Source organism: Saccopteryx leptura, chromosome 12 (genome assembly GCF_036850995.1).
Source record: "Saccopteryx leptura isolate mSacLep1 chromosome 12, mSacLep1_pri_phased_curated, whole genome shotgun sequence".
In the NCBI taxonomy this organism is placed as follows: Eukaryota; Metazoa; Chordata; class Mammalia; order Chiroptera; family Emballonuridae; genus Saccopteryx; species Saccopteryx leptura.
Window position 1 is genome coordinate 20989366 of NC_089514.1, and position 12920 is coordinate 21002285.

Sequence of the window (12920 nt, forward strand, 5' to 3'; positions counted from 1 at the left end):
GTTGTTAACTTGCAGGAACAAACTCACAAATAGGAAATGGGTGGAAGATGAAACCCAGGAGAGGAGAATCCAACAGGCGTCCAGCAGAAATGCTGTCAGTTACGGAAGATGCCACATTATTTGCTCTTCTCCTGGATATGACAATATTAGTGGCATCTTTGATGAGTTTTTGCCATCTGTTTTCAGCTTTTTAGATGTGGAGGGAAAACTTATGCAGCTATCTAAGTAACTTGTATCAAATAAAAAATGTTATTTGACCAATACTCTTCTGAAATATAACATTAACTTTCTAAACGTTTGGAACACTGTTCATAATTTCATTTTTGATCATTTCTCTACACTTCATGGAGTAAGTGTATTAAGCATATCAATGAACCGTACATATCATCTGCTCGTAATTTTCTCCCTGACAGTATAAATGTGAAAAAATCCTAACTCTTTATCAGTGCTACATATGGGTGAATGTGTGATGTTTCATATGCTCCTTAATATCTGTAAAGTCTTTGGTGTGAAGAATTGCCAAATGGATCTGTTGGTTATTTATTTTGACTTTTTCAACTCTATCTCCATGTCACCAGGAATAATTATTTAAATAGGTGCCAAACGCAGTTTTACAGTATTTTGTTTAGGGTGGGATAAGTTACTACTTTTGATGTCAGGGTAAAACATCTATGAAAGAAATGAGTGATAACAATAAGTACATGATAAAGAACAACAAATCACATAGTTCTTGTCCAAGAGCAGCTTTCTTCGCATCTAACCTTTTCTTCTTGGCGCTGAGCACCTACAGCCTTGTTCATTTGCACTGCCGTTAATGAACTATCATTCTGAAAATCCGAGGCTTGTGGTCCTGAACATCCAGGAGCCTCTTAATCTTATTGTACTCAAACCTTTCTTTATGGAAAAATATTAGGCCCTGGCCGGTTGGCTCAGCGGTAGAGCGTCGGCCTGGCATGTGGGGGACCCGGGTTCGATTCCCGGCCAGGGCACATAGGAGAAGTGCCCATTTGCTTCTCCACCCCCACCCCCTCCTTCCTCTCTGTCTCTCTCTTCCCCTCCCTCAGCCAAGGCTCCATTGGAGCAAAGATGGTCCGGGCGCTGGGGATGGCTCCTTGGCCTCTGCCCCAGGCGCTAGAGTGGCTCTGGTCGCGGCAGAGCGACGCCTCGGAGGGGCAGAGCATCGCCCCCTGGTGGGCAGAGCTTCGCCCCTGGTGGGCGTGCCGGGTGGATCCTAGTCGGGCGCATGCGGGAGTCTGTCTGACTGTCTCTCCCCGTTTCCAGCTTCAGAAAAATACAAAAAAAAAAAATATATATATATATATATATAGTTTCTGTTTGGTGACTGGGGTCTTTCATAGCTTCCTTTGTCTTGCTTATCTATCGATCAATTTGTATACATGTTTGGATTGATATTATAGCCAGTAGCATAGGAAGTATTTGTGAAGACAATATATAGAGAAAATATGGATTCTAAGAATGTGAGCTAACCTTAAAGGGCACACTAGTCCAACCACCCAGTAAGTAGGGTGGCAGTTTTATAACCTCTGGCAGTTTTAGGACTGAGATTACTATTCTTTCTGTGTATCATTCTCAACTGTTAACTTGATGGTTAAGTTGGTGATTTAGAAAAGCAACACTAAATTTCAACTAAACGTCAAGTTTAATAGTTGTAAATTTGATCTCTTTAGCTCCTAAACTCTCATGACTAGACTTATCAATTAACCTGATATCTTAGTCTAATTGTATACAGTATAAGCCTTAAACATTGTTTATTCACTTCAGCCTTGACAAGATATTTATGTCGTTTATTGAATCTGATTATAAAGTGCTTTTTTTAAAAAGAAACTTAACTGTACCAGATTTTAATTTTTAAACAGATTTTTTTTCAAAGAAATCGTGACTGTATTACTTTATGGTGTCTGTTATAATTTAAATAAGATTTAAATGATTTATTTTGGGTGCAGTAGGTACAATCAACCAAAACTCTCACAAGAGCTAACAAAATATTGCTTCAGTTAGCTGAGCGGAACCTGTACAGTCTTCTGTTTCATGCTTATCCAAGCAATAAATTACTTTTTTTAGACAAAAATCATTCTCTGAAATTGCTTTAGCTTTTTCTGAAGTGAAAGGTATTGACTGCATAGTATTGAGAACATTATATTTTGCTTTTTATCAAATGCAATTATTTTTGACATGATAGCTAACATGACAGGAGAATAAGATGGGTTTCCTATATTTTACTGTTTTCTCATTCATATTGAGTCCAGTTTTGATTTGTCACAATAAAGTTTCTTCCTGCCTTGTAACTTAATGCATTGTCCTCCTAACCCAAGTCATTTTGAATCCTAATCTTAAAACATCCGAGATACATTTATCAAATTTGAATTTATTGCCTGATATTATTTCCCTGAAAGTTCTTCCTCAAGATATAGAAAAGTCATTTTTTTACACTTTTGATAGAATAAGATACTTATTTCTTATTAAATGTTCATCTTCCTTGAAATTTTGTAAGTCGAATGAATAACAAATGCTTCCCGTTTTAGCCTCTCTTGAGAAATATGCTAACAATATCACACATACACAAATAGACTAAGATGTGAAGAAAGCAACAACAAGAACAGAATTAAGTGAAAATTAAGTTCCTTTGGGATTCAAAACTCTTAAGAAACCTCAAAATCTAGGTTAAACACATCAGGCAAAGACAGACTCAAATACCTACTTGGGTCACTGTAACAACCACAAGGTTGATGTGGTATGTACTCAGCAAATCTGACACAGAAAGATACCTATTTAGTTTATTGTGATTCACTTTAACTTAAGTCAGCTTTTGTGAGCTTACAGGACTTTCTGCGACTCTGAGGGAAGCTATTAATCTTATTTCTGGTGCTGGGGGGGGGGGGAAGCACTTAAACACAAACACAGGAAATCTTGCATACAATTTCAGGCAGTTTGCAGACTTGCTGAAGCCTGTTCATTAACTGTATGGGGGTTTTTATTAGTCAAGACTAATACTGCAAGAATGTGAAAAACAGTTTGTATTATCTTAAGGGAAAAATAAATGTAGTGGTCCACGTAGCTGGGAAGTTGTTGAAATAACTCACAGAAATAAAGAAATGGCTATAGGAAACAATGCCAATGGGAAGAACTGGATCTGGGAACTTAACATACTCTATTGGCTGCTCATTTCTGACTGTTCTTCTCTTGGCATAGTAATTTCATTTTCTCCTGCTGCAGCGATGCATTCTTCATGTACAGAGAACATACCTGCCAGCAGATCCTGCTTAACAAACCCAGGGAAAACAGTATTCCTGGCTATCCAGTACCACCATCAGAGAAGGATGCTATCACTGCTTAGTTCACTTGTCAATCCCTCCAATCTCTGTTGCTGAAATCCATCAAGTCCAAATTCCGTGGCCACCTTTGTGGCAAGGGAGACAGAGTCCATAACTAGAAAAAAGAGGACAGATCGCCCTAAATACTATAACCGATATCCATGAGTCCCTGCATCAAGAACCTAAGGAATCTAAGACAATGGAGAGAAGAGCCAAGGAATTGCCTTTTCCAGCCTTTATCTGAGAACTCTTTCAAATCTTAACCAATCAGATGTGAGACTGGAGGAGAGCGGAATATGCTGATAACCAATGGGTGAACTGAGGCTATGTGAGAAGTCCATGGTAGGCTGTGGTGAGTTGGTAAGCTGGCTCTCTGGAAAAATAGAGCAAGCAGCTATTTATAGATGTATATAAATTTATTATCTATTTTACTGATATAAAGAATGATTGGCACACAATTTATTAAAATAATATAATATTCAATATTTGTATTATTTGCATACAACCGATTTTCATTTAATGCTTTTGTAGAGTTTTGCTGAACTCTTATATCCTAGCTGTTTGATGAATATGAATGTTGGTTGATATTTTCTTTTTCATTGACAAGTAAGATGTTAGAACTTCATTCGTTAATAATGTGAGCAACTTCTTTGCTGTATTGGATATTAAGTTTTGTTTTTTTAATTTTAGAGAAAAAAGACAGGAGAGAGAAAGAAACATTTATTTGTTGCTCCACTTATTTATGCATTCATTGGTTGATTCTTGTATGTGCTGGTGATTGAACCTGTAACCTTGGTGTATAGGGATGATGCTCTAACTTACTGAGCTACTTGGCCATGGCAGACATTATTTTTCTAATATTCAAAAAATGATTCCTAAATGTTTTTGTGTTATTCACAATGTAATAGTTAGTCATGACACTTTTTTATTTTAATATCAATTATTAACTCTAGAAAATCAACAAGACAATTATTCAAACCTTGATTTGTAATATTTGCCAATTTCCAAGGTGTAAATACTGCCACCACCACTGGTGTAAGCTACCAACACCATATCACTGAATGAAGAGTTTGGAAGCGATGTAAACACACTATTCTGTGTCTGCTACTTCATAAATAATCTGAAAAACACACATAATAATAAAAAGTAGTACAATAATTAAGAAATGAATATTTTTTATTATTTATTACCTTTGTTTTATACTTAATTTTTTAATTATAAGTTTATATACTTTAATTTTTCATAATTACTATTTCTAAAAATTGGCTAGTAAAAGTCCAAGAATGTTAATGATTCCTCCTAGCTCATGAGTAGGTACAAACCAGTTTGTATAATTCCACTGTGAAGGTTTGTATAATTCCTATGAAGAAAAGGGTGGTTAGGAAATAATAACTTTAAGTTGTTGTAAAATGGAGAGCTGACATGTGAAATCAAGGTTCTGCCATTGGCATCACTATGATTTATCTAAAACAATATACTCAATAAATATAGCAAGGTGGATATTCAGTATTAGATACACTCAGATTTGAATGGCCTTTTTATATAGTCTGACAAGTTTTAGATTGTTTACCATTTTGGTTTTTCAAGTCCATTTTCTCTTTTATTAGTGCCAAGTGACTGAGAGGTTATTTTATCACATTTATAAAAAGTGTAATTTCCATAAGCTTTATATTTTAGTTAGAAAAGGAAACAAATGCAGAATCTCTGGAAGCCTTTTCTGCTCCTTCATTCATGTATGTGATTAAAATCTGACTTCCGTTTCTTCACATTATAAACTCTATCAGAATCTCTTTCACGCTTTAATAATCTTCTAAAAAAACTATACTAGACAAAAATGGGACAATGAGCACTAGGAGTATGCTGTTTATCTTAGGTAGACTGCTGTTTTTCAGTAAATATTGAATATGATTTGGCTATGAAACAAGAATAAAGGAAATAACAGTGAAAATGGTTCTGATATTTTTATTTTATGTATTTGGCATTGAATGCAGAAATGTCTGCTTGTTGGCTTTCTGGTGACTCAAATTCTTATATGCTTTAAGCAATGAAAGAAATGAATAAATGATAGTAATTACTGAATAAATTAAGTTGAAAACTGCATAGTAATAGTGTCATTTAGTAATTATTCTGTCTTTGAAGTTATGTTGAGTACAGACCCTTTGCTTTTAAACATTGCGCAGTTGTAAAACCGTATCAGTTTTCTCAGTATGTTTTAAATTGTAATGAATTTCTTAAAACAGGAAAAGGAAAAACCTATAGTTATGTGAGATACCGTACACCAAACATGTTTCTCAGGAATTGGTTCAAAAGAAAAAGAATAATAAATGAGACTAATAAACAAGGGAAAGATAGTCTGGAGCTTAAGAGAAAAATCATCAGAAATGATCGAAAATAATGAAAGAATGATAATAAATTTGGGTTAGTTGTCTGCCCTGCCAAAAAAAATGGAAGATTCTGCCTTTAACTCTGGACTTCATTTCTCATAAATGTCCATGTGCTGCAGCAAAATAGACATGCCGATGAAGTTAGTAAATCATTTGTACTTTGTGGTTTGTTCGTTTGGGTGGTTACAGATACAGGGTCATTCCTTTCAGCCTTAATGGGGCTCAGAGGCAGCCTATACCCATGGTCACAAAGGATACTTTAAAAGGGACTAGGGATTAGCCCGAAGAGGAAGAGGAAGATTTGATTTATCAATGTCAGAGCAGACGAGGAGCAGGAGATGCAATGGGTCTAGAAAAAGAGGAAAGCATCGTCCCCTGAGGGGGAAAAGTGGAGGAGAGCAGAACCAACACAGCTGGCAGACACAGCTGGCAGAGCACTCCGAAAGGGAGGCCGGATGAAAGAAATGAGCCAGAGACCCCTGGGTGACAGTTAAAGGCATGACCAGAGGCGGACATACAAAGTCATATTGATGTCCATGATGAAGAAGCCTCGAGGGGGCTCTGCAATACCAGCTGAATGTCTAATGCCTGTCAATCAATGAGAAAAAGTAAATAAATATATCAGATTAGCATTTTATAATCAGGATAGATAAATTTACATTAGAGTACAACTATGGTTAGACTTTGACAAAATAATGGAAGAAATTGGATGAAACTCTATTGGACTCATACTCTTGTCTTTTCTTATATGAGATGGGACGGGGTGGAGGAGTGGGTAAGGTCATCGTGATAGTTTTTTCAAGAGACCCTCATGAGAACTGGACTGTAAAAAGCAGAAAATGCTTGGGAAAAAGAGGTAGGCTTTTAGTATATGTGCTGGCAAAGTAAGCACTAAGAGGTAGGCTTTTATTGGCTATTCAGAGTAGATCAACTACTAGATCTGAGGCTGAATCTGTGGGAGAAATAGCAAAAACAACAAAATAAAGTTTCAAGGCAGAAAAGTCAAGACTTAAGCTGATTTGCTGTTTATTAGCAGAGGAGTCTTAGAATAATTAAGTAATCTTCTGAGCACTGACTTCCTCATTTTAAAAACGGGGCGGACAATATTTACCACAAGGATTAAGGGTAACCAAATATACAGTGTGTCCATAAAGTCATGGTGCACTTTTGACAGGTCACAGGAAAGCAACAAAAGATGATAGAAATCTGCACCAAATAAAAGGAAAACCTTCCCAGTTTCTGTAGGATAATGTGGCAGCATGTGCGCATGCGCAGATGATGACATAACACCGTGTATACAGTGGAGCAGCCCACGGCCATGCCAGTCGAGATGTGGACAGTACAGAGGAAAGTTCAGTGTATTCTGTGGCTTGCTAAATTCGAATCCGTGACCAAAGTGTACCGTGAATATCGGCGCATTTATAATGAAGTGCCACCACATAGGAATAACATTACTCGGTGGGATAAGCAGTTGAAGGAAACCGGCAGTTTGGTGGAGAATCCCTGTTCTGGTAGGCCATCAGTCAGTGACGAGTCTGTAGAGGCTATACGGGATAGCTACCTAAGGAGCCCTAAAAAATCTGTGCGTGAGCCCACATCGAACTGCACTGAATAGGTATGAAACTGGGAGAGTTTTCCTTTTATTTGGTGTAGATTTCACATTTCTATCGTCTTTTGTTGCTTTCCTGTACCTGGTCAAAAGTGCACCATGACTTTATGGACACACTGTACAATGCACCTGGCACAGAGGAAGAGTTTAATAAACACTTGTTCCTAAGTGGACTGTTGAGTGTGGGAGACTCTCCATCAGGGGCGAGGAGCACCTGTAAGACATCCTGAGGGCAAAACCGTTCCCATAGCCCAGGGGACCAGAAACTCATTCTTTGATACAATTCCTAAGCCAAAAACCTGACTCTACTCTATCCTTAGTTTCCAATTTGGCCACATCCTCTGGTAATGGCTATTCAATTCAAGGGAGGCCCTCAAGATTTTCAGAGCAACTAGTCCTTGATTCTAATTCATGCCTGTCTCTTATTCGCTCTTTTTCCTATTTCATTAACTTGCCTAGTTTTCTTTGAAATGACTGGATAGAGCAGGGCCTTCAGCTCATCTCCTACACCCAGAAACCTTTAGGTACTCCCTGTGTGTGTGTGTGCGCGTGCGCGTGTGCATGCGTGTCTAATCTGGAACACCCAGGCTATGACTTATTTAAGTGGTTCTCCTTTAAAAGCTGTGAAACTATTGAGGATTTATTTAAGTAACATCTCTGAAGGGGGAGCAGAGAGGGTGAAGATTTCTCAGATTAGACACTTTTTGTCCTTAGTAAGTAGAGTGTTGTGTTAAGGGTATGTATTGCTAGTTGCTGTAACAACAACCCACAATAATGCAAATTCCAAAGATCTTTTTTTGATTTAGTGGACAAGTTCTCCTCTGTGGTTCTTTCATCTTGAGTCTCTATTTCCTTAACCAGTAGCAGCCATGGTTACCTTGAAAAGTGGAGAGAGAGAGGAGGAGTGCTACATTCTATGGATCTGAGCTAGTTTCACTGCTTCACCTGGCTATGTAATCTCCCTCAATGCCCAGGAGGAAAATGAAATGACTAGGAAAATGATAGGTCAACACAGCATCATTATGCCACAGAATGATTCAGAGATACAGTCTGAAAAATCTCTTTGTTCCAAAAGCCACTGGCTCATAGAATCAAGCCACTGATTCTAAATACAAATATTCTAAATACAAAATGAAATTTGAAAGATAGAAACTCAATTATATTTTCATAGCATAGATTTTCGGTGTACCCAAAATTTCTGGTGTAACCATAAAATATAAATTTGATAAATTACCCAGAGACAAAGCTTCAAGCAAAAAAGGAGCTCTTGTTTAGGAAAACAACAGTCTCACACAGAGTACTCTGACACAATTAAGATGGTGTTAATATAGAACTTAATTTTAGTTTAACAAAATTACTTTAGAAATAACTCTGAGCCCTGGCTGGTTGGCTCAGTGGTAGAGCGTCGGCCTGGTGTACAGGAGTCCCGGGTTCGATTCCCAGCCAGGGCACACAGGAGAAGCGCCCATCTGCTTCTCCACCCCTCCCCCTCTCCTTCCTCTCTGTCTCTCTCTTCCCCTCCTACAGCCAAGGCTCCATTGGAGCAAAGTTGGCCCAGGCGCTGAGGATGGCTCCATGGCCTCTGCCTCAGGCACTAGAATGGCTCTGGTTGCAGCAAAGCAATGACCCAGATGGGCAGAGCATCGTCCCCTGGTGGGCATGCCAGGTGGATCATGGTCAGGCGCATGCGGGAGTCTGTCTGACTGCCTCCCCATTTCCAGCTTCGGAAAAATAAAAAAAAATAAATAAATAAATAAAAAGAAATAATTCTGTAATTCTTATTTTAAGCTTAAAATAGCCAGAAAGACCATTTTTTTCCTCCATGCAGTTTTAAGCATACCAGTGGTTGGCAAACTCATTAGTCAACAGAGCCAAATATCAACAGTATAATGATTGAAATTTCTTTTGAGAGCCAAATTTTTTAAACTTAAACTATATAGGTAGGTACATTCCTTATCGAGGTAGTGCCCGCACGTGGTATTTTGTGGAAGAGCCGCACTCAAGGGGCCAAAGAGCCACATGTGGCTCACAAGCTGCAGTTTGCCAAGCAGGGGATACCACAGTAATATTTTGTATGTATTTGCTCACTTGTGGTATTTTCCCTATCAGTTTCCTGGCCTAGACAGTGCAAGCAATAATAAAGATGAACAGCAAGATGGCTTGTATTGATCATAAGATCTGAAGGGAATACCAGGCCTCATCTATACCCTCCCCTTTTTTAAATCAACGAGAGGAGGGGAGGCAGTAACAGATTCCCGTATGCACCTGACCAGGTTCCACCTGGCAAGCCCACTACGGTTGCTGCTCTGCCCATCTGGGGCTTTGCTCCGTTGCTCAGCAACCAAGTTCTTTTTAGCACCTAAGGCAGAGGCCATGGAGCCATCCTCAGTGCCCAGGGCCAACTCACTCCATTCAAGCCCCGGCTACAGGAGGGGAAGAGAGAGAGAGAGAGAGAGAGAGAGAGAGAGAGAGAAAGAGAGAGAGAGAGAGAAAAGCGAGAGGGAGAGGGGTGGAGAAACAGATGGGTGCTTCTCTTTTGTGCCCTGACTGAGAATTGAAACCAGGACATCCACATGCAGGGCCTATGCTCTACCACTGAGCCAACCGGCCAGGGCCCTCTTTTTTTTGAGGTTAAATTGTATCAGTAAAAAATGTATAGATGATAACTATCCTCTTTGTATCTTCTAATCACTAGAGGTTGAGTAGTAATGAGGTTTCAACATGAATTCTATAACCACGTGACCTTCAAAATTTTAATAGCCCATTTAAGGTTTAGTGAATAAAATAATATGTAAACAAATGAAAGATTTCATGATTCTATTAAAGACTTCTCTGGTAAACAATCATACGCCTTTATCCAGAAGGCAGACATCTGATTTATAGAAACACAGTTAAAGAAATGGATTCCTGCCTGCCCCAGGTGATGGGGCAGTGGATAGAGAGTCTGACTGGGACATGGAGGACCCAGGTTCGAGGCCCCGAGGTCACTAGCTTGAGCGCAGGCCCATCTGGTTTGAGCAAAAAGCTCACCAGCTTGGACCCAAGGTCGCTGGCTCGAGCAAGGGGTTACTCGGTCTGCTGTGGCACCCCCATCAAGGCACATATGAGAGAGCAATCAAGAAACAACTAAGGTGCCACAACGAAGAATTGATGCTTCTTATCTCTTTCCCTTCCTGTCTGTCCCTATCTGTTCCTCTGTCTCTGTCACCAAAAAAAAAAAAAAAAAAAAAAAAAAAAGAAGAAACGGATTCCTTTATTCATTCTTCTACCACACCTAGCTTTAAAAACAAACCCATCCCATTCAAGGCAGAACATTCAGCTCTCAGTTAGCAACAGAAAGAACACTTCCCCAGCAACAGGAAAACTCGAAAAGGACATCTATTTTTAAAAATAAAATGTGAAGACCTCAGCATTTTGTTGATTTAGTGAACAAGATTATCTTTTCAAATTAGATGAATGTCCTATAGATTTCAAGAATAAATAGACTGATTTTACATGCCTTGTATTTGATTATTCGCTTCGGTTTTTGTTTCTTAACATTTCTGATGATTTTTATGTTCGTGGGTATTTGCACACATGGCCATGATCCGGTAGGAAGTGTCTCTTTTTCAGTAAAAATGTGGTCATTCAAGTTTATTATTACCATATGCAAAACAGTTCACAGCAGCCTATATCTCCGTTTGGTAGCAAGGTTGTTTTTTGTTTTTTTTTAAAGGTGATGATGCATATGCTTGTTGAAGGAAAGTGATAGGAAAACAAACTGCAACTTACTTGCTTTCATAAGTACCACAGTTTTAAAATTCAAAGAGACCTTAAAGATCACTTGATCTTAAGACACAAGGCATTGCCCAATGCTTCCAATAATTGACTCTATTAATGTACATAGCATATTGGTGTTAATCTAATTAAAAGAGGTTTCAACCTCTTTTAACTTTACAGAAAAAGACACAGAAGTTAAACAAATGATAAATTTTCACTTTATAATTTAATCCTACCTAATTCTGAAGATAGAATCACAATACAAATCTGAGGCTTTCATCCTTTTCGTTCCACAGTCAGTATTGCTGGACATATGTCTAATAGCTCTTCCACTTCCGTGTGTGAACATCTATGACAAATAGTTTTACATTTAAAGTTTTTATTGAAAACAGAAAGATCACCATATATGTAAGGATGAAGCCAGGTCAAGTGACTTTGTGCCAATTAATGTAATATACATATTACTATTTAAAAACAATAGTGATTCTTAGAATAATCTTTTTTTTTTTTTGCCTCAGTAGTTAAGCTAGTAAAGCAGGAAGCAATATAGTAATAGTCTTTGAAAAAAAATAATAAGTCTTTGATTTTACCCTTACTCTGTAAAAATGGAACTAGCTGAGGTAAGCCTTAAATATGGGGACGTGTCAGGCTTTGTCTTTGAGCACTGATTCCTTTTCTCATTTCCTCCTTTGGCTGAAGGCAAAACCAGGGGCAGCAGCTCATCACAATTCTTATGATTCACGTAAAAAATGCAGGACAAGATGGTTAAGAAAGTTTAGTTTTTAAAGTTAACTGATTCAATATGCTTGAAGATGCAGTATCTATACACACACATATATAATTCTGAATTATGTAACTATATGGCACCTATATACACATACTTATGTATGTATATATTTCTTTTTTTTTTTTCATTTAATATTGACTCTACTAGTAGTTGTGTGAACTTGGGCAAAAAAAATGTAACTTTCTGGGCCTCGGTTTCCTCATTTGTAAAATGGGAATAATAGTTCTTAACTTACAGGATTGCTGTGGCTCACTTAGAACAGAGTCTGGCAAATGGTAAGGATATTAATATTAGGTATTGTAGAGAATTATATATCTATCATTATATATATGTATATATTTATAAATCCTTATTGATATCTCTATCTATACACAGTGAAGTGTTTTTTCTATAAAATCATCAGTTTGTGTCTATGGATAAAAATGTAAAAGTAATTTTAGGCATTTCTCTTTATCTTTTAGGGCTGTGAAAACATTCTATATGATACAACATTATACATTTTTCAAAAGTCAGCACAAAGAATGACACAATTTTAAAAATCAAATTATTTAGGAGGTTGGGGAGTCTCAAGAAAGTGGACTGCAAAAAAAAAAAAAAAAGAACCTAACAGTATCACAAATTTATGAAACCACCTCACTGAAGGGGTGAGCCAAATGGTGCTGAGCTAAGCAATTTTAGAAGTGATGGAACTTTGTAAGACAAGAACAAAAGGAACTGTTTTTAGACATTATATTCTAGTTGATAACGTTGTTTTGCAAGGGGGTATTGGTGAACAATTCTGGTACTGCTGTACATATGTATACTGAAATTGAACAATTAAGTAAATGGATTATAGGCGGTAGGAACCACGTGTCTGTCTCACTATTGGAGTGGGATTTTACAGATTAGCAAAGGGGAGATGATCCACCCTAGAATAATCCATCTGCTAGTGGGTTAGAGTTGGATACATCAGTAGAATGCATTTTTAGCTTAATATAGATAGAGTTTCATACAGAAATACTCATACATAGGTGTGTATATGTGGGTTAGTGTACACACTTATATTTCCT